At 43.7% G+C, this 21,526-nt stretch overlaps 1 protein-coding gene across 11 annotated transcripts in view; it reads left to right on the top strand.

The window, feature by feature from the left end:
- The window catches only part of EPN1 (epsin 1), a 128,789-nt gene that overhangs the window by 24,290 nt on the left and 82,973 nt on the right, over positions 1-21,526 (top strand). For all 11 annotated transcript variants that reach the window (XM_068241037.1, XM_068241034.1, XM_068241033.1 and 8 more), the window contains exon 2: positions 8,286-8,565. The gene's annotated coding sequence lies outside the window, so the exon portion shown is untranslated. The remainder of the gene's footprint in view (positions 1-8,285; positions 8,566-21,526) is intronic.

Raw genomic sequence — 21,526 nt, 5'->3', positions numbered from 1 at the left:
ACACATAATATAATGACTTACGTCACTATCTGGTGTTTCCAACCAATAAACTCTGCCTGTGTTTTAATCCAGACTGAAAACTCACCTGTTCAGTTTGGCATTTGCAGAAATATAATTTTTGTTGTGTTAATACTTCATCCTACTACAAATTACTGAATCTGAAAGAGCCCAAGCTCTTTGGGTCCTATAGGAGAAAAGCGCTTTAGAAAGGTTATTGTATTATTTATAGTTAGTGGTTTCCCATAGTGGAAATGCTCATATTGTACTTGCTGGTTGGGGGAACAGTTGGCTTTCAGCTATGGTTGAAGTAGCATCTCCCTGTGTGATTATTACTGCTCAGAAAAGCTTATTTAAGCATCCTTCCCATTTTCCTACACTGCTGTTCATATCCCAGTGTTATTGCAGAAGAACGTTCAACTGACATTCCCAAACGGTGGCATCAGTCATCTGGGCACATTAACCATAGGGTGCAGTGATAGTTTTCCAATATCCCTTTATCCACTGTGCTCAGTATTGTTACTCTATTTGAAATATGAAAGCATTGAGAAAGTTTCATATCCAAGTGTTAACCTTTGCTTTTCTGTGTATATGTTTTTATAAACTGCAATCCTTCATTTAGTTTCCTAACTGAATAGTCAGTAAATCTGATTGGGGCAGACTACTTGTGTAATGCCTGGTACACACCGTGCAATTTTCCTTTAGATCGACGGTTCAAATTGCTTATTTCCGACAGATCCAATCTGATTTACGATTGTCTTTCTGATCGATTTTGCGTAGAAGTTATCAGAAAATCAATCAGGAAAAACGAACGAAATCAAATTGGACCTGTCAGAAATCGATTTGACCTGTCTATCTGACGGGAAATTGCATGGTGTGTATCAGGCATAAAGTTAGCCGTGCGCTGACAGATTTTCAGTAGATATGGATAGCAGAAATAGCAGTTTTAGTACATTGCATTTCCTGAAAATGATCACATTTCAGCAGAAATCTGTTCAGGTATCATTCAGAATCCACTATCCCTTAGCTCTCTATCAGTACAGTACAAAGCTATGAGGACATCTCATGGAAGCCGCTACTCTGAAGGTGTTACCAGCATAGCTGATTGTAAATTGTTCACTAGAAGGCAATTTCTTGCACAATTTGTATCTGTTGCGATCTTTAGATATTGTCAGTTTAGTCTCCATTGACAATAGTATCACTCTTGAATAGTCAGTGAGTGCGTTGCTGGAATATGCACAGAAATGCACATGTGGAGTCGGCACAAAAATCATCCGACACCTCAGTTTATAAAACCTCCGACTCCTTAGTCCAATGATGGGCAAACTTGGCTCTCCAGCTGTTAGGCCCCATTCACACTTGAGCGTGTTGCCGGCAATTTCTGCAAAACGCTAGCGCTTTTTAAAAGCGCTATTGTAATGAAACCAAATGGGCCTGTTCTTACGTCAGCGGTTTGCACTAATCGCCGCAAATTGCCCAAAAAATGCGTAACGCAAATGCGTCACCTGCAATCTTTTTCAGGCGATTTCCCTGCGATCGCGTTTCAGTGCTATACTGTGGATCATGAAATACTAATCCAGCGACTGAAGAATTACTGTGGCCTAAGGGGTACTGTTCTTAGCTGGTTTCAGACCTTCCTATCTGGCAGGACACAGCAAGTATGTCTGGGCACACACTATTCTAATCCAGTGCCACTTCCCTATGGAGTTCCACAGGGTTCTGTACTATCACCATTACTCTTTGCAGTCTATATGCTCCCACTGGGCAAAATAATCCAGAACTATGGCCTAGGATACCATGGTTATGCAGATGACAGACAACTGTATCTGTCCTTCAAGCCTGGCACCCATGACCCATCAGCATCTATAAATGCGTGTCTAGTGGATTTACAAAATTGGATGAACACCAGCTGGCTGAGACTGAACTAAAGTTCAAAACGCTCACCACCTCAAACTAGCAATTGGGGGAGATACTGTACAGTATAAAGACTCTGTGTGAAACCTTGGGGTGATCCTGGATGGAAGTCTAAAACTCAAACAGATATCAGCTGTCGTCAAGTCTTCCTTCTTCCATCTAAGAAATATAGCGAAAATCAAACACCTTATCCCAGCTGAAGACCTATCTGCCCTGGTTCATGCATTTGTATCCTCCCGCCTAGACTACTGCAACGCCCTGTTCATCGGATCTACAGAAAAGGTTCTGCGCCCCCTACAGCTAGTACAGAATACTTTAGCCAGACTCCTAGCCAATGCCCCCCACAGCTCACACATCACCCCAGTACTGCAAACTCTTCACTGGTTGCCAGTAAAATGGAGAATCCATTTTACGATCTGCCTGCTGACATTCAAGGCTCTACACCACATGGGACCCAAATACATAGCGGATCTATTGGAACTTTATGCCCCTCCACGCACCCTCCGCTCTGCCAACAAGATGAAGCTGATTATTCCCAGGATACACTTAACATTTGGTGCTCGGGCCTTTTCCTACGCAGCCCCTACTCTATGGAACTCACTTCCACAATCAGAACGAGAGGCTCCCTCTCTGGACAGCTTTGAAAAAAGGCTAAAAACTCACCTCCTTTCCCTAGCCTTTGAGACTGCATAATGCAGGGTCACAGCGCTTTGAGTCCCCAGGGAGAAAAGCGCTATATACAGTGGTGTGAAAAACTATTTGCCCCCTTCCTGATTTCTTATTCTTTTGCATGTTTGTCACACTTAACTGTTTCTGCTCATCAAAAACCGTTAACTATTAGTCAAAGATAACATAATTGAACACAAAATGCAGTTTTAAATGATGGTTTTTATTATTTAGTGAGAAAAAAAACTCAAAACCTACATGGAGCTGTGTGAAAAAGAAATTGCCCCCTGAACCTAATAACTGGTTGGGCCACCCTTAGCAGCAATAATTGCAATCAAGCATTTGCGATAACTTGCAACAAGTCTTTTACAGCTCTCTGGAGGAATTTTGGCCCACTCATCTTTACAGAATTGTTGTAATTCAGCTTTGAGGGTTTTCTAGCATGAACCGCCTTTTTAAGGTCATGCCACAACATCTCAATAGGATTCAGGTCAGGACTTTGACTAGGCCACTCCAAAGTCTTCATTTTGTTTTTCTTCAGCCATTCAGAGGTGGATTTGCTGGTGTGTTTTGGGTCATTGTCCTGCTGCAGCACCCAAGATCGCTTCAGCTTGAGTTGACAAACAGATGGCCGGACATTCTCCTTCAGGATTTTTTGGTAGACAGTAGAATTCATGGTTTCATCTATCACAGCAAGCCTTCCAGGTCCTGAAGCAGCAAAACAACCCCAGACCATCACACTACCACCACCACCATATTTTACTGTTGGTATGATGTTCCTTTGCTGAAATGCTGTTACTTCGACGCCAGATGTAACGGGACACGCACCTTCCAAAAACTTCAACTTTTTGACTCGTCGGTCCATAAGGTATTTTCCCAAAAGTCTTGGCAATCATTGAGATGTTGTTTTTTAGCAAAATTGAGACGAGCCTTAATGTTCTTTTTGCTTAAAAGTGGTTTGCACCTTGGATATCTGCCATGCAGGCCGTTTTTTGCCCAGTCTCTTTCTTGTGGTGGAGTCGTGAACACTGACCTTATTTGAGGCAAGTGAGGCCTGCAGTACTTTAGATGTTGTCCTGAGGTCTTTTGTGGCCTCTCGGATGAGTTTTCTCTGCGCTCTTGGGGTAATATTGGTCAGCCGGCCACTCCTGGGAAGGTTCATCACTGTTCCATGTTTTTGCCATTTGTGGATAATGGCTCTCACTGTGGTTCGCTGGAGTCCCAAAGCTTTAGAAATGGCTTTATAACCTTTACCAGACTGATAGATCTCAATTACAGTACTTTTGTTCTCATTTGTTCCTGAATTTCTTTGGATCTTGGCATGATGTCTAGCTTTTGAGGTGCTTTTGGTCTACTTCTTTGTGTCAGATAGCTCCTATTTAAGTGATTTCTTGATTGAAACAGGTGTGTCAGTAATCAGGCCTGGGGGTGACTACAGAAATTGAACTCAGGTGTGATAGACCACAGTTAAGTTATTTTTTTTTTAACAAGGGGGGCAATTTCTTTTTCACACAGGGCCATGTAGATTTGGAGGTTTTTTTTCTCACTAAATAATAAAAACCATCATTTAAAACTGCATTTTGTGTTCAATTATGTTATCTTTGACTAATAGTTAACGGTTTTTGATGAGCAGAAACATTTAAGTGTGACAAACATGCAAAAGAATAAGAAATCAGGAAGGGGGCAAATAGTTTTTCACACCACTGTAAATATTATTGTTATTGTTAAACGTGATCGCCGAAAAATCGCCGCAGTGTTCAGTGATTCTTTTTTTTCCGCTTAGGAATCACTCTTGCAAAAATCGCTGGCATTTTGCTAACGCAAGTGTGAATGGGCCCTTAAGGAACTACAAGTCCCGCAATGCATTTGCCTTTATGAATTGTGACTGTCCGTTAGACTCCTACAATACATTGTGGGACTTTTAGTTCCTTAAAGTGAACATCCAGACTAAAAATCCACTCAGCAGCACTGAAAAGGCTTGGGGTTTAAGTTTCACAGCACCAGAACTTTGTTTTTCTTACCAAAGCATTATTTTTAGCTGTACAGAAGCTAAGCTCCGCACCATCAAAGAAAACTACCCGGGCGGTTTTCCCTGATGCTGTGCAAAACATGATGGCATTGCTGCTGCTGATGATCTTGTTGCCTAGCAACTGGAAGGGGAGATCAGGACACAGGGCAGTTGGAACTGTCTCATTCCCCTGTCACCTCCTTTCAACCAAAAAGATGGCTGCCCTTATGAAATCACAAACATTTGCCTATTCTTAAAATAGGGTGGGTAAGAGATTATATTACCTAACTAAGGTAACTTAAAGAAATCATCAGGCAATTTGACAAAAATCTGCTTTACTCACCTGGGGCTTTCTCCAGTCCCTTGCAGCCGACTGTCCCACGCTGTCACCTCCGCTCTCCGCAGCTGCCCTGCTGTCGACGCACTGTACTACGCAGTAAGCCGTGGACAACGTGGCTGTGATTGACAGCGGCGCTTGATGCAGGCGCAGTAAGGGTGACCTCGCGGTCGCCCTCTGCAGCGGAGGTGACAGCGTGGGACAGTCGGCTGCAAGGGACTGGAGAAAGCCCCAGGTGAGCAGGGCTGTTGAGTCGGAAGTCGAAGAGTCGGAGCAATTTTGGGTACCCGGAGTGCGAGTTGGTGGTTTCATAAAGTGAGGAGTCGGTGTTGGAGTCGAAAGATTTTTGTACTGACTCCACAGCCCTGCATGTGAGTAAATCAGATTTTTGTCAAATCGACTGATTCCTTTAATGACAGTATGTTTGTTTAGTCTGAAGTTCCTCTTTAACAGCTGGAGAGCCAAGTTTGCCTATCACTGTGCCTTCTGCTACATACACACTTGAGATAAAAGTCTTTGGAAAAGGCAAGATCACAGACCAATTTTACCACCTTTCATGTAGTATGAGAGCCATACCTACACAGTCTATTCTGTTGAGCTGAACTCCCCATCAGATAACAACCTTTGCAAGATGCTGTACACAAAGATGCTGTATACACTCAAAAGATCATTATCTGCAAAAGATCCGTTCCTGCAAAATGCATTCATAGTCTGATATCTGCAGATCTTCATACACACCTTGTTTAACAGACATTTCATCTGCAGATCTGAAGATCCATCCTGGTGGATCTGATCTGCAAACGAATGTCTGTAATGCTGTGCATACTCAGTTAGATTCGACAGCTCGATTAGCAGCCGGATCGACTCCCGCCGCGCACCCCTGCGGCCGCGCTGTTTGATTCCCGCTCGTCCCCCGCAGGTGCTTCCTTGTCTTCCGCTCGATTCCCCGCTATTGTCCGCCCGCGGGTATCAAGCGGGGAATCGATCCGCCCGGTGATCGGACCTGTCGGATATTATCAATTTGAGCCATCAGCGGCTCGATTGATAAGGCAGTGTCGACCCGTGTATGCCCAGCATTAAACAAGGTGTGTATAAGATCTGCAGATATAGACTATGAATGCATTTTGCAGGAACGGATCTTTTGCAGGAACAGATTTTTTTGCAGATACTGATCTTTTAAATGTGTACAGCATCTTTGTGTGCAGCATCTTACAAAGATTTTATCTGATGAGGTGTTCAGCTCAATAGAGTAGACTGTGTAGAGTATGGCTCTCATTCTACATGGAATGGGGTAAAATTGGTCTGTGATCTTTCATTAATCTTTCAAGTGTGTACATAGCTTTACACATGCCTAGTCCAGATGTGCTTGTTCAAAGCTGGTGACCATCTGGGATGCTGTGAACCGAAAGCTTCTGGGAATGGGGGTGGGAGGGACCACGAAGACAACAAGCAGTAGAAAGAGGCGGGAGTGAGTAGTTTGACCACCAAGGTAATTTTACCAATTTTGTTAATCTCTGCAGATCTCATACACGAAGAAAAAACACACCTTGTTTAACAGACGTTCATCTGCAGATCAGATCCACCAGGATGGATCTTAAGATATGCAGATGAATGTCTGTTAAACAAGGTGTGTATGAGGATCTGCAGATATCATGGACTATGAATGCATTTTGCAGGAACGTTTTTGTTTTTTTTAAAGGAACTGATCTTTTGCAGATGCTGATCTTTTGAATGTGTACAGTATCTTTGTGCACATCATCTTGCAAAGTTTTTTTTATCTGATGGGGAGTTCAGCTCAGTAGAATAGACTGGCTCTCATACTACATGGAAGGGGGTAAAATTGGTCTGTGATCTTTCATTTATCTTTAAAGTGTGTACACACCAGAAGTTCTGAATAGAGTACACCAAGTGAAAGAGAGTGCTTGTACCGTGCCTCATTCTTTCATGCAAAAACGTTTTACCTTTTTTTACTAGGCATTTGGGGGCCAGTATAATTTTTCATTTTGCTTTAGGTGTACTTTTAGATCGGTTTGTGAAATTTTAGTATAGTTTTTTTGCATTTGCTTTACTTATCTTTTTTTTTTTCTGTAAATATTAAAGTGGACCCAAATTAAAAATACAAGATTTCAGAATCTATTTTCTAAATTAAAACAAATAGCAGCCTTTTTTCAACTGCATGATGACAAATATCAAATATTTTACATTTATTGGAGGAACCCCTCCCTTCCTTTCATATTGCCGGGACAGAATCCGGCAAACTGGTGGAGTAGCAGGTGTCCGGCAAAGGAGGAATTGCTAATGGCTGCCCCCTGTATAACCCTAGTTATGAAAAGAGAAGGGTGAAAAGCATGCACTGAAATTCTCATAGGCTTGAAGGAGTGTTTATTTATATTTGTATGTGTCAGAGTGGTGCAACTAAATATTTTGAATTAAAAAAAGTTTGGTTTGGGTCAGCTTTAACTCCTTCCCCACTGCTGCTACACATATCTACGCCCCTGAAAATGCCACTTAAAGGATACCCGAGGTGACATGTGACATGAGATAGACATGGGTATGTACAGTGCCTAGCGCACAAATGCTGGGTTCCTTTTTTTCTTTCTCTGCCTGAAAGAGTTAAATATCAGGTTTGTAAGGTGCTGACTCAGACAGGAAGTGACTACAGTGTGACCCTCACTGCTAAAAATAAATAAATAAAAAAAAAAATTCCAATTACAAAACACTTTCCTAGCAGAAAATGGCTTCTGAGAGCAGGAAAGAGCTAAAAAGTGTCAATAGTTCATAAATTTTAGCTCTGGTATACTTCAATTGAGTAAAAACAATAAAACAGTTAAAACTTAAAGTAGATTTAAACATAAAATAAAACTGTGGAGAAGATAGATGCAATCGTTTGTTTCATTTGGTTTTTGCATCGGGTGTCCTTTAAAGAGAAACCATAACCAAGAATTGAACTGTATCCCAATCAGTAGCTGAGACCCCCTTTCCCATGGTAAATCTTTTCATTTTCTCAAACTGATCATTGGGGGGGGGGGGTCTGTATGGCTAATATTGTGGCGAAACCCCTCCCACAGTGTGATATCAGGAGGACCATGGTCCTAACAGTTTCCCGCCAGTCGGTGAATGGTGTCTAGTTTATAAGAGGGAAAAAACCTGTGGTGGGGAAGTGGTTGAGAAGCGCTAATAATTAGTAGGCAACATAAAAAGCATGATATTTTAAGAAGTATTTGTTCATTGTAAAAGCGTTGATATTTTTATATTTTCAACTTCTGGGATTGTTTGAGTGATCAGGTGTTAGCCCCTCTACATTAGTGTGCTTTAACATGCTTACCTGTGACTACTTAATGAAAATGTTTGTATTTCTTGCAGGAGTTCAGAGGTCGCACTTCGATCAACAGGAGGGGTTTGGCGTCTGCTCACAACCATCTACATTGAAAATACATACTGTGGAGGAACTAAATGTTTGCTGCTTTCTATTCATGAGTTTTAGCTGGACCATCACTTTGGTGTGGATTTTAAACCCTGTAAAAATATTGTAAAGAGACCTGTGCTTACGCCATACGCTAAGCTGTTCTCATTACTTTTATCTGGATGGACATGTGGGATGTTTTGACCTTTGGACCATAACATGCAGCTCTTCTTTAGAAAAGTAAGATCAACTTTTTTTCCACTGTACTATTTATACTGTATGATTATTTCTAAATGTATTTACTTGTGTGCTTATTTTTATGTTACATCCACTCTGTATCCATTATAGAGATGGTTAATGAAATTCTAATATTTCCAAGGCAATTCAGGGATGACTATATAGATTGCAGGGCTGTGGAGTCAGAGGCCAGGAGTCTGAGTCAGAGCAGTTTTGGGTACCTGGAGTCGTAGGTTTCATAAAGAAGTCGGATGATTTTTTTTGTACCTACTTCACAGCCCTGGTAGATTGGAATTAAAGACAAACCGTGACCAAGAATTGAACTTCAAAAATATTTTTTTTTTCTTATATACTCGTTTACCTGAAAAGGGGCAAACGTCAGGGGGGCTCTATTACTGTATTGTATGTAATATTGGCCGTTCACGTATCCAATCTGCATGTCTGTTGGTCCGCTACTGTGCACTCTGAGAAGTGGTTTGCACAGCCTTGTGGGTAATGGAAATTACAGGTAATTCTTGATTTGCATATCCTGATATTAAAGGCTGGATATCGCGGCACTCGTAGCTCCTACACACTCCAAATTTTGAGGGTAGGGAGGGGACCTCCGACTGGTTTGCAAGATATCGTTGATATACTTTATCTCATGAAGCAGCAAGACTGGTGGAAAATTTGGTACATATTTAGTTCAGGGGACCCCCTCCCTACCCTCAAAATTTGGAGTGTATAGGAGATATGAGTGCTGAGATATCAAGCCTTTAATACCAGTAAGCATAATTTAAAACTGTAGACCTAGGAAGATCAGACACAGCATCGTAGTGGAGAGCAGCGAAATAGTAGCAGCAGTAGCACAGGATCAGATACAGCACTGGCATAGCAGCCTAGTGGAGAGCAGAGAAATAGCAGAAAATAATGGCGTGAAAACCAGTCTGGTTCATACTGAAAATTGTGGCAAAATTTTGCAGTGATTGCGTTTGCGAATCTTGTTGGAACAGGAATCGCTCCCTGAATGGGAATTGCTAACAGGGTTGCTGCAATATAGTGGATATTTTGCAGTAATTTTCAATGTGAAACTGGGTCCTAAAAGATCTGGCTAACCTTGGGTATCTATATAAGGAAAAAAGGGGTGTCTCTTCAACTAAAGAAATAAAAAAAACGAAAAAAAAAAAAACCCTCTTGCTCTGTACGCCAGTGGTAAACATGATTCTAACTATTCTGCGTGAGGCAATTTCTATACCACACTGACAGGGTAAGAGCTCTTTTTTTTTTCTTTCCTCTTTTGCTTATCTCTTCTTCATAACACATGCTTTCATTTGTTTTGTAAAAAAAAACGTTTCTTCTTACAGTTACTTTAATAATTTTCTCAAGGGAAATTTGTGCAATCCCTATCAGGGCCACACAGGAAGTGCTGAAAGATCATGCTGTGTCCCCAGGCTGTGTATTGGGCACCAGTGGTATAGTGCGCAGAATGAGCTCTGAAAAGTAGGAGACTGTCAATGCTTCTCATTTATGGAGGTAGATTTGGTCATGGTGTGCTGTCTGTGAATATCATAATTACAATACTGTATTATTCAATGTTCTTTCAGCGGCGTGTTGTCATGGTGGAGGAACCTATCCATATGAGGGTGGGCTAAGGCATGATTAAACTTTGCATTAAACCTGGGCTTTTCATTTTAACCTGGGAAGACATTTTTTCCCCACCATGACATCTCCGAGGTGCTTCCACTTGAGACAAAACGCTGAAGAATAGCCTCCTTCATGCTAGAGTTCCACTTGTGCATCTTGTATTAGATTTTTCGCATAGAAAATTTGCAATCGTTTAACAATAAATGATAGTGAATGGACCGTTTTCATTTAATGCGAATTTTTGTAAGCGTTCTTATGCGGTAAAAAATCGGAGGTCCTGCTTCATCTTTTTCGGATATTTTATGCGTATTGGCTGCGATTCACATATGCTTTGCAGTGGAATTGGATAGCAACTCTATTTATTTTTTGTGTTTTTTGCATGAAAATTTGCATTAAATGCATGCTTAGAGGAAGTTGTCAGCAGCTTAGTTGACTAAGCTGTTATTGGGCAGATTGTTAAATTTGACTAATGCAAATTTTTGTACTCAGAAATTCACAATGCGTACAAATTTACATGGAAATTTGTCAATCAGAAATCGCATACGATTTTTTTGGACGCGAAAATTTCACACTACAGTGGAAAAGTAGCCTTACACCTTCTCCATATCTACCATACTGAAGTGAAATGGAGACAGTCCTTACTTTTCAGTCAGGTCTTGTATGGGTTTATGGTTTATTGGGAAATAGGGGTTTATTGGAAACTTTAAAGTGCTCTGGTACAAAATCACATGCTTGCCTTAGTAGGGATGATCAACCAGATGCAAATATTTGAGTTCATGCAAATTTATGTAAATTTTTATGCAAATAAATGCAGCTTGAAAATGGACCAATCAAGTCCCACCCAGTCCTGTCCCCCGTTGCTGCTCGCAGACCCTCCAGAGGTTACTGACAAGGGCTTGTCTTACATACTATGCATGTTCTAGTACATCTGCGCCTGCACAATAAGCTGGACCCGCTCGTGCATCAGTGACTCAGTGCAACTGCCCAGGTGTGGCTGTGATAATGGCAGAAGAAGAGTGCGGCCCCAATCAGCTGGAGTGTCCGCGGGACAATGGGGGACTAGAGGATGCAGTGGGAAGCTTAATTAGGATCCAGAGGCTTCCCGCTCCTTTAACCCTCCTGGCGGTATAAAAAATTCCGCCAGGAGGGAGCGCAGCAGTTTTTTAAAAAAAAAATTCTTATATCATGTAGCGAGCCCAGGGCTCGCTACATGATAGCTGCTGCTCAGCGGCATTCCCCCGCCCGCTTCGATCGCCTTGGGATTTCCTGAAGGGCTTCCCCCGTCGCCATGGCGACGGGGTGGGATGACGTCACCGACGTCAGGACGTCATTGGGGGTCCCGAACCACCCCTCAGCGCTGCCTGGCACTGATTGGCCAGGCAGCATGCGGGGTCTGGGGGGGCCGCGCGACGCGACGGATAGCGGCGTCGATCGGTGTGCTGACGCAGCTAGCAAAGTGCTAGCTGTGTCCAGCAAAAAAAAAAATTAAACAAATCGGCCCAGCAGGGCCGGAGAAAACCTCCTGCGCGGCTTACCCCGAACTACGTTCGGGGTTACCACCAAGGAGATTAAACATCACAGATACTGGTGAGAGCTGCATGCATTAACGCACAGTTGACTGGTTCTTCTAAATGTATTTAGCTTCTCCATGTGTGATATCTGACAGGAACTCAACTGTAGCATTCTCACACCCACGGTGCATGGGTTCTGCCTGACATTGCTTGGTCTCTGCAGAATCCCTTTCCCATGTAACTGAGGATAGGCACTGCTAAACTAATGCAAGAAGCTCCACGTGGGAGGAAAAGCTGGAGAATGCGTTCAGCTCATGTGCTTCACTCACTGGTTTGTCCTTCATTCTGCCACAGGCATCTGCTCCCCCACCCTGTGGTTTGTAGAGGCTGGCATATAAATAATGTGATTAATGCCTGGGACTGCAAAGGGAACTCTTCTTCCTCCCATCACTGTCAAAGTATATATATATATATATATATTAATTAGCTAATTAGCACACATGATGCACAAAGTCGTTGCTCATGTGAGGCTTAAAAGCATGGGTGAAAGGCAATATTTCTCGGAAAGCCCTTTAATCTACGGTAGGTAAAATAATTAGTCTGTTTATAGAGTCATCGGGGTAATGGTTCCATTTTCACAGTGAAAGCTATGGCTGGTATAAGCATAGTTGCAGCATGTTTCCGCTACAGCTTTCACAACTAGACTTGTGAAATGTATTGATTGTGGCTGGAGCAGTACTGATGTTGGCATAGTCCTTTTTTTTTTTTATTTTTTAAAGTGTATCCGAGATAAACTTTTGCTCATTGGATAATTATGTTCCTTTTATATAGTTTGTAGGGCATTCCTCAAGCCAAATACTTGTTTTGTTTTAATACTCTAATTTCCTATAAACTAAACAAGCCTCACCACAGCTCCTTTTGTGCCTTGGCACTGTAGCAAGGGCTTATGGGAGCTCAGTCTGGGCAAGAGGAGGAGGAGGTTACTAGCCATTGATTTCAAAGGCAAAGGGGAGGGGACTGAATTTACACTCAGGCAATCTGATGGCATCTTCAGCCCTCAGCCTGTGACAATGTGACAAACAGAACATGGCTGCCCTCAATTTATCAAAGGAATAAATAATCATAAACTTTTGAAGCCGTTTGCAGCTAGACTTGCTGTGTAAACTATCGAAACTTTAGATAAGAAATAAAGACAAGTTACTTGTTATAGTTAGTTTTTCATCTCAGATCCGCTTTAAGTAAGTGGCTATCACAAGAATAAAAAAGATACACAAAGTTGTTCGTAGTTAAAACCCATACCCAACTTAACTTTCTGAAGGGAAAAAACATTGAAAATAGTTTTTCACTTGGTTAAAAGAAGCCTGGTACACACCTTCAATTTTGATTGGCCCAAGATCTGGCCAGTCGTCCTCAATATATTAAAAAGGTCAACAGATATTGATTACTATGAGCAGATTGTGTAGGTGAACCCTCATACTACATGGAGGTGGTAAAATTGTCCGTGATTGACCAATCATAATTGATAGTGTATACAAGGCTTAAAGAGAAACTCCGACCAAGAATTGAACTTTATCCCAATCAGTAGCTGATAGTAGCATTAGGCCCTTAGTGGGGTCTGGTCCTAATGCTCCCCACCTGCATTTAAAGTGGTTGCCTATGGGTAACCCGTGTTTGTGAGTATATACACATACAATTGTATTGAACTCTTCATTTTACCTGACAATACTGCACCGTATTGGGCTCTCGATTCTCTTCTTGTTTTTAAGCATTGTGAAAATGAATCACTTTGTTTTTATTACATTATTTTTAATGGAGTTCCTCTTTAGGAATGCATTCCTTATCTACACAGTTAGGGTGATCTCCACCTTGACAATATAGGTTCCCCCCCCCCCCCCCCCCATTTCATCATGATTTAGGACAATGCCACCTCTTTCTGTTGTTTGGGGATAACCGTACCTGTAATAGGGAGTGCAGGCACGTTGATGGTAAAAATGTATGTAACCTTTCCCCACGCCATTTTGGCTGAAGTTGTATTGTATTGTTGAATAAATGTAAGGTTATGTACAATTTGGCTTGCTTAAACTGGGATTAACAAAGAATGAGGCTAGGATGACAGTGGGCAGTTGCATAACGCAAACATCATGAGTCTAAACTGCAATGGACAATGGACATACGGTAGACTTTTTAATACAAAGCCTGCATGCAGCGAGTTAGAATAATGCGATCAGTTAAAGTGAGACCAGAGATCAAAAACATAAAAAAATATACATACCTGCCCCATCCCATCCGATCACTCCCACACCGCTGTCCTCCTCTGCCCACAGCTATGAGAAATGGGTCCCGTCACTGTCGTCAGTCGTAGCCAATCTAGCGTAAGAGAAGTGCGCTGTTTGCATATCTCCCCAGCAGCCGCTGGTGAGATATGTAGAGGGCGCACTTCTCCTGCATAGGCTGGCTCCAATGACGTCCGTGTTGGGACCCGGATCTCGTAGCCGCAGGCAGCGGAGGACAGCAGCGTGGGAGCGATCCATGCGTATGGGGCTTGAGGAAGCTGTAGGTATGTATATTTTTATTTATTTGATCTGAGTCCCTTTTAAAACGCAGTACTGTGAACAGGCCCATAGAATTCTATGGGCAGTGATTTGGCAGAATTATTTGCAACTGTGAACTAGGCCTTGTCAGCAGAGCATGAACAATCTCTCTGGCGTCCAGTGAACTAGTAAAAGTGTACCTTGGACTCATTTGGCAGCTGACGTTTTTTTCTCAATCTTTACATTGCTGAAGTCAATAGGGAGTCTCCCTGAGAAAGCTGGGACTCTGCCCCATAAATGAGCCTAATGTATCATTTGTTCACTGATTACAGATGGCTCCATAACAATATTGCAGTAATATAATATGCATGCTAAATCAGTACCTAATGCGACAGCCCGAATTACGTTTTCCTCCTACTAAATTACCGTAGGTTATCAGAGGTATATATTTTTTTTAAATAGCTGGGAAACTTGCATAGTTTGGGGTGAACCCTTTTTCGGCTTCACCCGGAGCCCACATTTCCTGGGACCTTTAAAGGGAAGGTTCAGGGAAACGTTTAAAAAAATAAAAATCCATATCCACTTACCTGGGGCTTCGTCCAGCCCATGGCAGGCAGGAGGTGCCCTCGCCGCCGCTCCAGAGGCTTCCGGTCGTCTTCGGTGGCCGACCCGACCTGGCCAGGCCGGCTGCCAGGTCGGGCTCTTCTGCGCTCCAAGGACGGGCTCTTCTGCGTCCCACGCGCGCGCGCTGACGTCATCGGACGTCCTTCGGGCTGTACTGCGCAGGCGCAGTAGTTCTGCGCCTGCACAGTAAAGCCCGGAGGACGTCCGATGACGTCAGCGCGCCCGCGTGGGACGCAGAAGAGCCCGTCCTTGGAGCGCAGAAGAGCCCGACCTGGCAGCCGGCCTGGCCAGGTCGGGTCGGCCACCGAAGACGACCGGAAGCCTCTGGAGCGGCGGCGAGGGCACCTCCTGCCTGCCACGGGCTGGAGGAAGCCCCAGGTAAGTGGATATGGATTTTTATTTTTTTAAACGTTTACCTGAACCTTCCCTTTAATTAAATATGGGTGCCCAGCAGGAGCCTTCTTCAGGTGAAGGGAGCTTGTGCATTTCTCCCTGCAGGCTTTTTTACTTTCAACCTTTAACGTGAGTCTGAAGTGTATTTAAAAAAAACAAAACAAAACTGATTTATTTACAGTAATGGAGACGGAAGGCTCTGGGTCCTATAGAGCCTTCTTGTTCCTCCTACAGTCCCTGCCTTCCAGTGCTGGATCCTCCATGGGTTAGAGACTGCTTACTTCCGCCACTGCAGGAGGCTTTGGCAGTCTTGGGGAGTTGAAGTGCTCCTCAAGACAGGCACTCTGTACTGCGCGAACATGCATTCTCGCGCAATCGCACATGCGCAGTTTTTATTTTTTAACCACTTCGCATCCAGACCTTATTTTCCACTTATGGACCAGAGCAGTTTTGACAGTTTAGCTATGTCCTTATTTAATCAGAAATAACTTTATCCCTACTTATGACACAGAAATGATATACATTGTTTCTTTTCAAGACAAACTAGGCTTTCATTGTATGCCATTTTTTTTCCCTCGAACAATTTTGTTTTCTATGAATTTTAATGGGTAAACAAGGAAAAAAATTGAAAAAACACATTTCTCAGTTCTACCAATTCCAGTTTAACAATAAAAAGTGCTACTGTAGATAAAAACACACATTTTGTTTGCCTATTCTTACTGCTTATCACAAAACTTAGATTATGTTCCTGTCACAATTTATGGTGAAGGTATTTGATTCTGAAATAATGCTGTAGAGTGTATTTTTCACTATGAACTGAGAAAATAAAAGTATTTTAATGGTAAAAATCAATCTCATTAGCTCAGGAAACTTATATTCCCATTCACCAATTAGTGCTGCAAAAAATGTGCACAGGAGCAAGCCCAATCCTGCACATCACTGCTTCTGCAACAAGTCGTATATCTACTGACTCGTGGCTTAGATGAAGTCCTAGAGGATGTATATATAGGGCCAGTGCATACCTAAAACCTCTAGCAGATCCGCAAAACTCTAGAGGTTTATGAAGCAGATTTTCAGAGCGATTCTAGGCATGTTTGGAGAGATTTTCTAAACATGCCTAGCATTTTCTGAAGCGTTTTTGTGTAGCAGATTTCATATATTGTTACAGTAAAGCTGTTATTGAACAGCTTCTGTAACAAAACCGCCTGGAAAACCGCTCTGATCTAGCGTTTTTCAGAGCGGTTTGAGCTTTTCCTATACTTTACATTGAAGCAGAAACGCATCTGCAAACTGCAAAAATGCTGCAGGAGCCACGTTTGCGTATTGCTAAAAACCTCAAATACACTTTAGACTCTCTTTTTAAATGGTAGGGCTCTAAAGTTTGACTGACTGTTCACATTGGCAGTGATGACATGGTTGCATGTCATCACTGCGCGTTGCATGGTTCTGTTATAGGAAATGTGACTTTGCATTTAACAAGGTTGTGTTACCCAACTGTGGGGCTCATCACAACACCAATGTGATCAGCAGTGACTCAGTAGTATTTAGCAAGATCAAGTGAGAGCTACAAGCCTTTCCTTTACCTTGCGTAATCTCAGTGCCGGTTATAGACTTGTTTTGCTGCCTGAGGCAAACTTGTGAGGACGCTCCCCCCCTCCCCCCCCCTCCCCTCCCTGAATTAGAATGATCGCACAGCGCCCGACAATTTGCACTGCACATTATAGCTGCGGTGAGCCCCCCAAAAACACCCTCAGTATAGGTAGGTAGGCAGTTATAGGTGCGCCCAGTTTTTGCAGCTAGGTACAGTTGCCCCAGTATAGATTAGCCAGGTACTGTTGCCCCCAGTATAGGTTGGCCAGGCACTCTCTTCACTTCCTGTTTCTGCCTGGTTCTGCCACCAGACTTCTGAGGAAGTCTCCTCACTTGGCATCATGGGTGGAACTGGCGTAAGATACAGATGAAGTGAGTGCTACAAGCCTTTCCTGTGCCTCACGAAAGATATAGATGTGGAGTTGGTACTGGGTTATTGCATTTGAACTCTGAGGCCCTGTGGACACAGTTTTGAATTTGGGGCGCTTTTTGTATTGAAAAATGTATGCAGTTTGGAACTGGGCCAGGCAAATCCACTTCCTGCTAGCTTGGATTGGCCCAGTTCTGCATACAGCCAGAATTGTAAGCTTTACATTTACCATCACCACAGGCAGGTTGCTTTTGCTGACTAGAATGATTTCTCGTGATCATTTCAGTCATCAGGTTTCTCTATCTTGGGTCGCATAATACTGACCATTCTTGTTCGCTGAGTAAGGCAGCTTTTTTGCCCTGATAGTGTGCTATTTTAATTCTTTGGGTTTTGCTGTAAGCAGCCAGCCGCCTTCCCTCCCCTGCTTTTTACCATAGCTCTTGCACCAGCTGCTGCTTTTCCCCACTGTAAGTCGTGTGTTGCATTGGCCCCATTCTTTGCTACTGTGTAGCAGGTGGACCAGTCTGTTGAAGTAAACTTGCCAAACAGAACATTCATCTGTTGTGCTATTACTCGGGATGAAGCATTCTCAGACTGATAAGTGCGGCCTGGACACATTTCTCACATATCATAGATATGTTTATTGCTGTATTTATTTCACATAGAGCTCTGAGCTTCTGATACGTTTAAAGTGGAAGTTGAGCGTGTTTTACAGTGCATGCTCTTAAGCCTCGTACCTTCCCAACTATAGTAACGGCGATGTTACACGACATTGGGCAACATCATTTAACATAAGCATGTTAAACGATGTTTCCTCCCGTGGCAATTGCACATCGTTAAGCAACTGACACAACGGATCAGATCTTTAAGATCCCCCGATGACTCTGCGCAAAGTACCGCAATCACTTACTTTCCGATCGTGCCCATCGTGTAGTCATGTGGTGTCACGAGCAGGAAGAGGCGTTGCTTAACGACCCCGTTGTCAAGGGGATGTGCTGGGCTCGTCTGGTAGTGAGGTACGTAGGTGTAGCCGGGTTTGGTCTATTTATCAGGGATGATCTCTGACGTTAATCCCGCGTGATTACTCGTGATTTAAATGAGGATTAATTACAGCAGCTGAGCGCAGGGAATAGAAGGGTTTTTTACCCATAAATCCGCGTCCTCTCCGCTCTCCATATAGGTTTATGTGTCCTTATAGCAGCGTTCCAAGCCTTGCCGCTGTCAATTCCTCCTTCAAGCTGGAAGGGGGAAGTGTCAGGAGGAAGTGACGGCAGCAAGGCTTGGGGCGCTGCTATAAGGACACACAAACCTATATGGAGAGCTGAGAGGACGCGGATTTATGGGTAAATAACCCTTCCATTCCCTGCGCTCAGCTGCTGTAATTCTCATTTAAATCACGAGTAATCACTCGTGATTAACGTCTGAGATCATCCCTGCTATTTATTGCCTACACCTGTGATCTATGGCCAGAGAGAAGCACTTTCTTTACCTTTTTTAAAAATTATTTTTATAAACTAATCACTTATGATAGTGGAACTAAACCGGAATTTCCCCTCTGCTCTAAAAGATTAGCCACAGCATGATAACCTTTTATTGTCAAAAAGATTGATTTACAATTAATGGAAATCTTGAGAAAACTGAAGTTTAGAACTTGGTTTGCAGGGAGCACTGAAGAGGTTAATGGGTTGAGAGCCCAGAGCATGTCGGTTGGACGTGCTGCAAGATGTCGTGTCATTGTGGTTTGATCTGGTTGCGTGGCGGTAACAGTGAGCGATATCATGACTAATGCGACAACCCATGGCACTGTCCCCCCCCTAGTTTCAAATGTGCCTGTCTGGTGCACTATACCTGTCGGTGTCCACAGCTGGCTCCAGGCTCCATCCATACACGCACCCCACATGGTTTCCGGCGTACACATGGGGCGCATGTATGAATGGAGCCTGAAATTAGCGGCAGGCACGTACTGGTAAAGCGTAATGCATGGGGGGGACCGTTGATATTAGGGGGGACAGCAGCAGGTGCAGCATTACAAGGCCGGTTTCTCGTCAATTTCAGCAGGAAATTGATCGGTAATCGGCCTGCGGTGTATGGGCAGCCAACAGGACCTCTCTCTCTAATCAGATTTGTCTCTTGGTCAAATCTGTGCATTCTTGCTAGATGAATGGCTACCTTAACCTCCCTGGCCGCAAGGCCGCGGGAGGGTTTGAACGGGATTTCCATGAGGGCTTCACCCGTCGCCATGGCGACACGCGCGATGACGTCACCGACGTGACGTCAGAGGGAGTCCCGATCCACCCCTCAGCGCTGCCTGGCACTGATTGGCCAGGTAGCGCACGGGTCTCGGGGGGGGCACCCTCTGATGCGGCGAATCGGCACGGGGCGGCGGCGATCGTAAGTAACACGCAGCTAGCAAAGTGCTAGCTGCGTGTATAAAAAAAAAAGTATGCAGATTGGCCCAGCGGGGCCTGAGAAATCCTCCTGCGTGGCTTACCTCGTGTCCAGCACGGGGTTACCACTAAGGAGGTTAAGAGAGCAGTGTACTACTTCAACTTTTCATTGTGTTGTGCAAAGCGTTCGGTTCCACTTTAAATTTGATTTTACCCAGTGAGTAATTTATCATGACTTCACCACTGTAACTGACAAGTCATTAACTTTGTCCAGATAGGTAATGGAAGGCTGCATCTTATAGCAGCCCTGTTGGTGGACGTGGAGCTGTGGCATGTAGAACAGGACTTTTGGGCCCATTCACATTTGGGTTCGTTTGGTGATTTACAGGAGTGATTTTCTGTGATTTCATGCGGAAAAATCACTTAACACTGCGGCGTTTTATAGCACTGAAACGCGATAGCCGGGAAATCGCCTGAAAATGGAGAAGGCGACACATTTGCGTTTCGCGATTTTGGGCGGTTTACAGCGATCAGCGCAAATCGTCCAAGTAAGAACGGGTCCATAGGGTTTTATTACACTAGCGTTTTTAAAAAGCAAAGGAGGGGAACACCGAGAGCCCAATATGGTGCAGTATGTTTCGTAAAGATGAAAATGTGATAGTATAACAAGTTTATACTCACAAACATAGGTTGCCTTCCAGGCAACCACTGTATAAGCAGGTGAGGAGATTAGACCTGTCCCCACTCAGGATTAAGAAGTCGCTCTCTGTAGTAAGGAAAGAAGGGGGCCAAACCCCTCCACCAAGGGTGGACAAATTTTGTGTAGACGGAACAGAGGCGCCAAAAGGATAAAATGAGATAAAATGTTTAAAAATCGGGGGGGGGGGGGGGGGGGGGGGGGGTGATGGGTGGATCCACCTCTCCCGTAGACAAACAAGCGAAGATGTTGATTTTTCAACATATATAAGATTTTTATTCATACACTCCAAACAATATTGTTTTTAAAAAGCGCCAGCGTTTGAGCGTTTTGCCAAAATCGCTGCAAACCGCTCTAGTGTGAACGGGCCCTTTCTGAGTTTTGTATGGCACACAGGTGTCTGATGTTAACTGTTGTGATCGACAGAAATAATGGCACTTTTTTTTTTGGCGGTCTGCAGATCACTACATTAATGAAAGTGGTGATCCGCTTCAGGAAGCATCAAGCAAAATTTTTTGCCACATGATATAATTACCGAAGGCTTCCTGCAGCCCCTTGAAGCCGACATGTCCCACGCAGCATCTCCGATCACAGCCACCAACCCCGGGTCCCTGCCGTGTGCAGAGGCCGACCTCCTCTACTACGCCTGCACTAGCGACGCTGTCAATCAAGTCCACGTTGTGTGTAGCGTACTGCGCAGGCGCAGTAGACAGTGTTGCTGAGGACAACATGTACTTGATCGACGGCAGCGTTTCACGCAGGTGCAGTAAGGATGACCTCGAGGTCGGCCTCTGCGCTGGTGGGGACCCCAGGCCGGCGGCTGCGATTGGAGATGCTGCGTGGGACATGTCGGCTTCAATGGGCTGCAGGAAGCCCCTGGTAAGTATATCATGGGGCAGGATATTTTGCTTGATGTTTCCTTTAATTGACACTTTTCAAAAGGGATCTATGGTTTTTGGGATCACCACTTTTCATTAGTAGGATCAACAGTGTTGTGTGATAACCATATAACCAAGTCCTTTCAAAGTGTTTTTGTCAAATTACCTGCTCTGCACTTTTGGTGTAGAACGCCACTTAAAAATGCAGCCAGAAAAATGTTCAGTAAGTACTTATTAAATTTGGTAAATCTCTGCAACTTATGTTAGTAGTCTTCATTCGGACGAATGGAGGTGGGGTTTGCCATGTCAAGGCAATCTGGGTATAAAAAAAGGGCTCACTTCTGCCTTTGAATTTCTAAA

This window comes from Hyperolius riggenbachi, chromosome 6 (assembly GCF_040937935.1).
Source record: "Hyperolius riggenbachi isolate aHypRig1 chromosome 6, aHypRig1.pri, whole genome shotgun sequence".
Classification (NCBI taxonomy): Eukaryota; Metazoa; Chordata; class Amphibia; order Anura; family Hyperoliidae; genus Hyperolius; species Hyperolius riggenbachi.
Note: the sequence above shows the minus strand (reverse complement) of the source record. Positions and strands in the feature narration are given on the sequence as shown.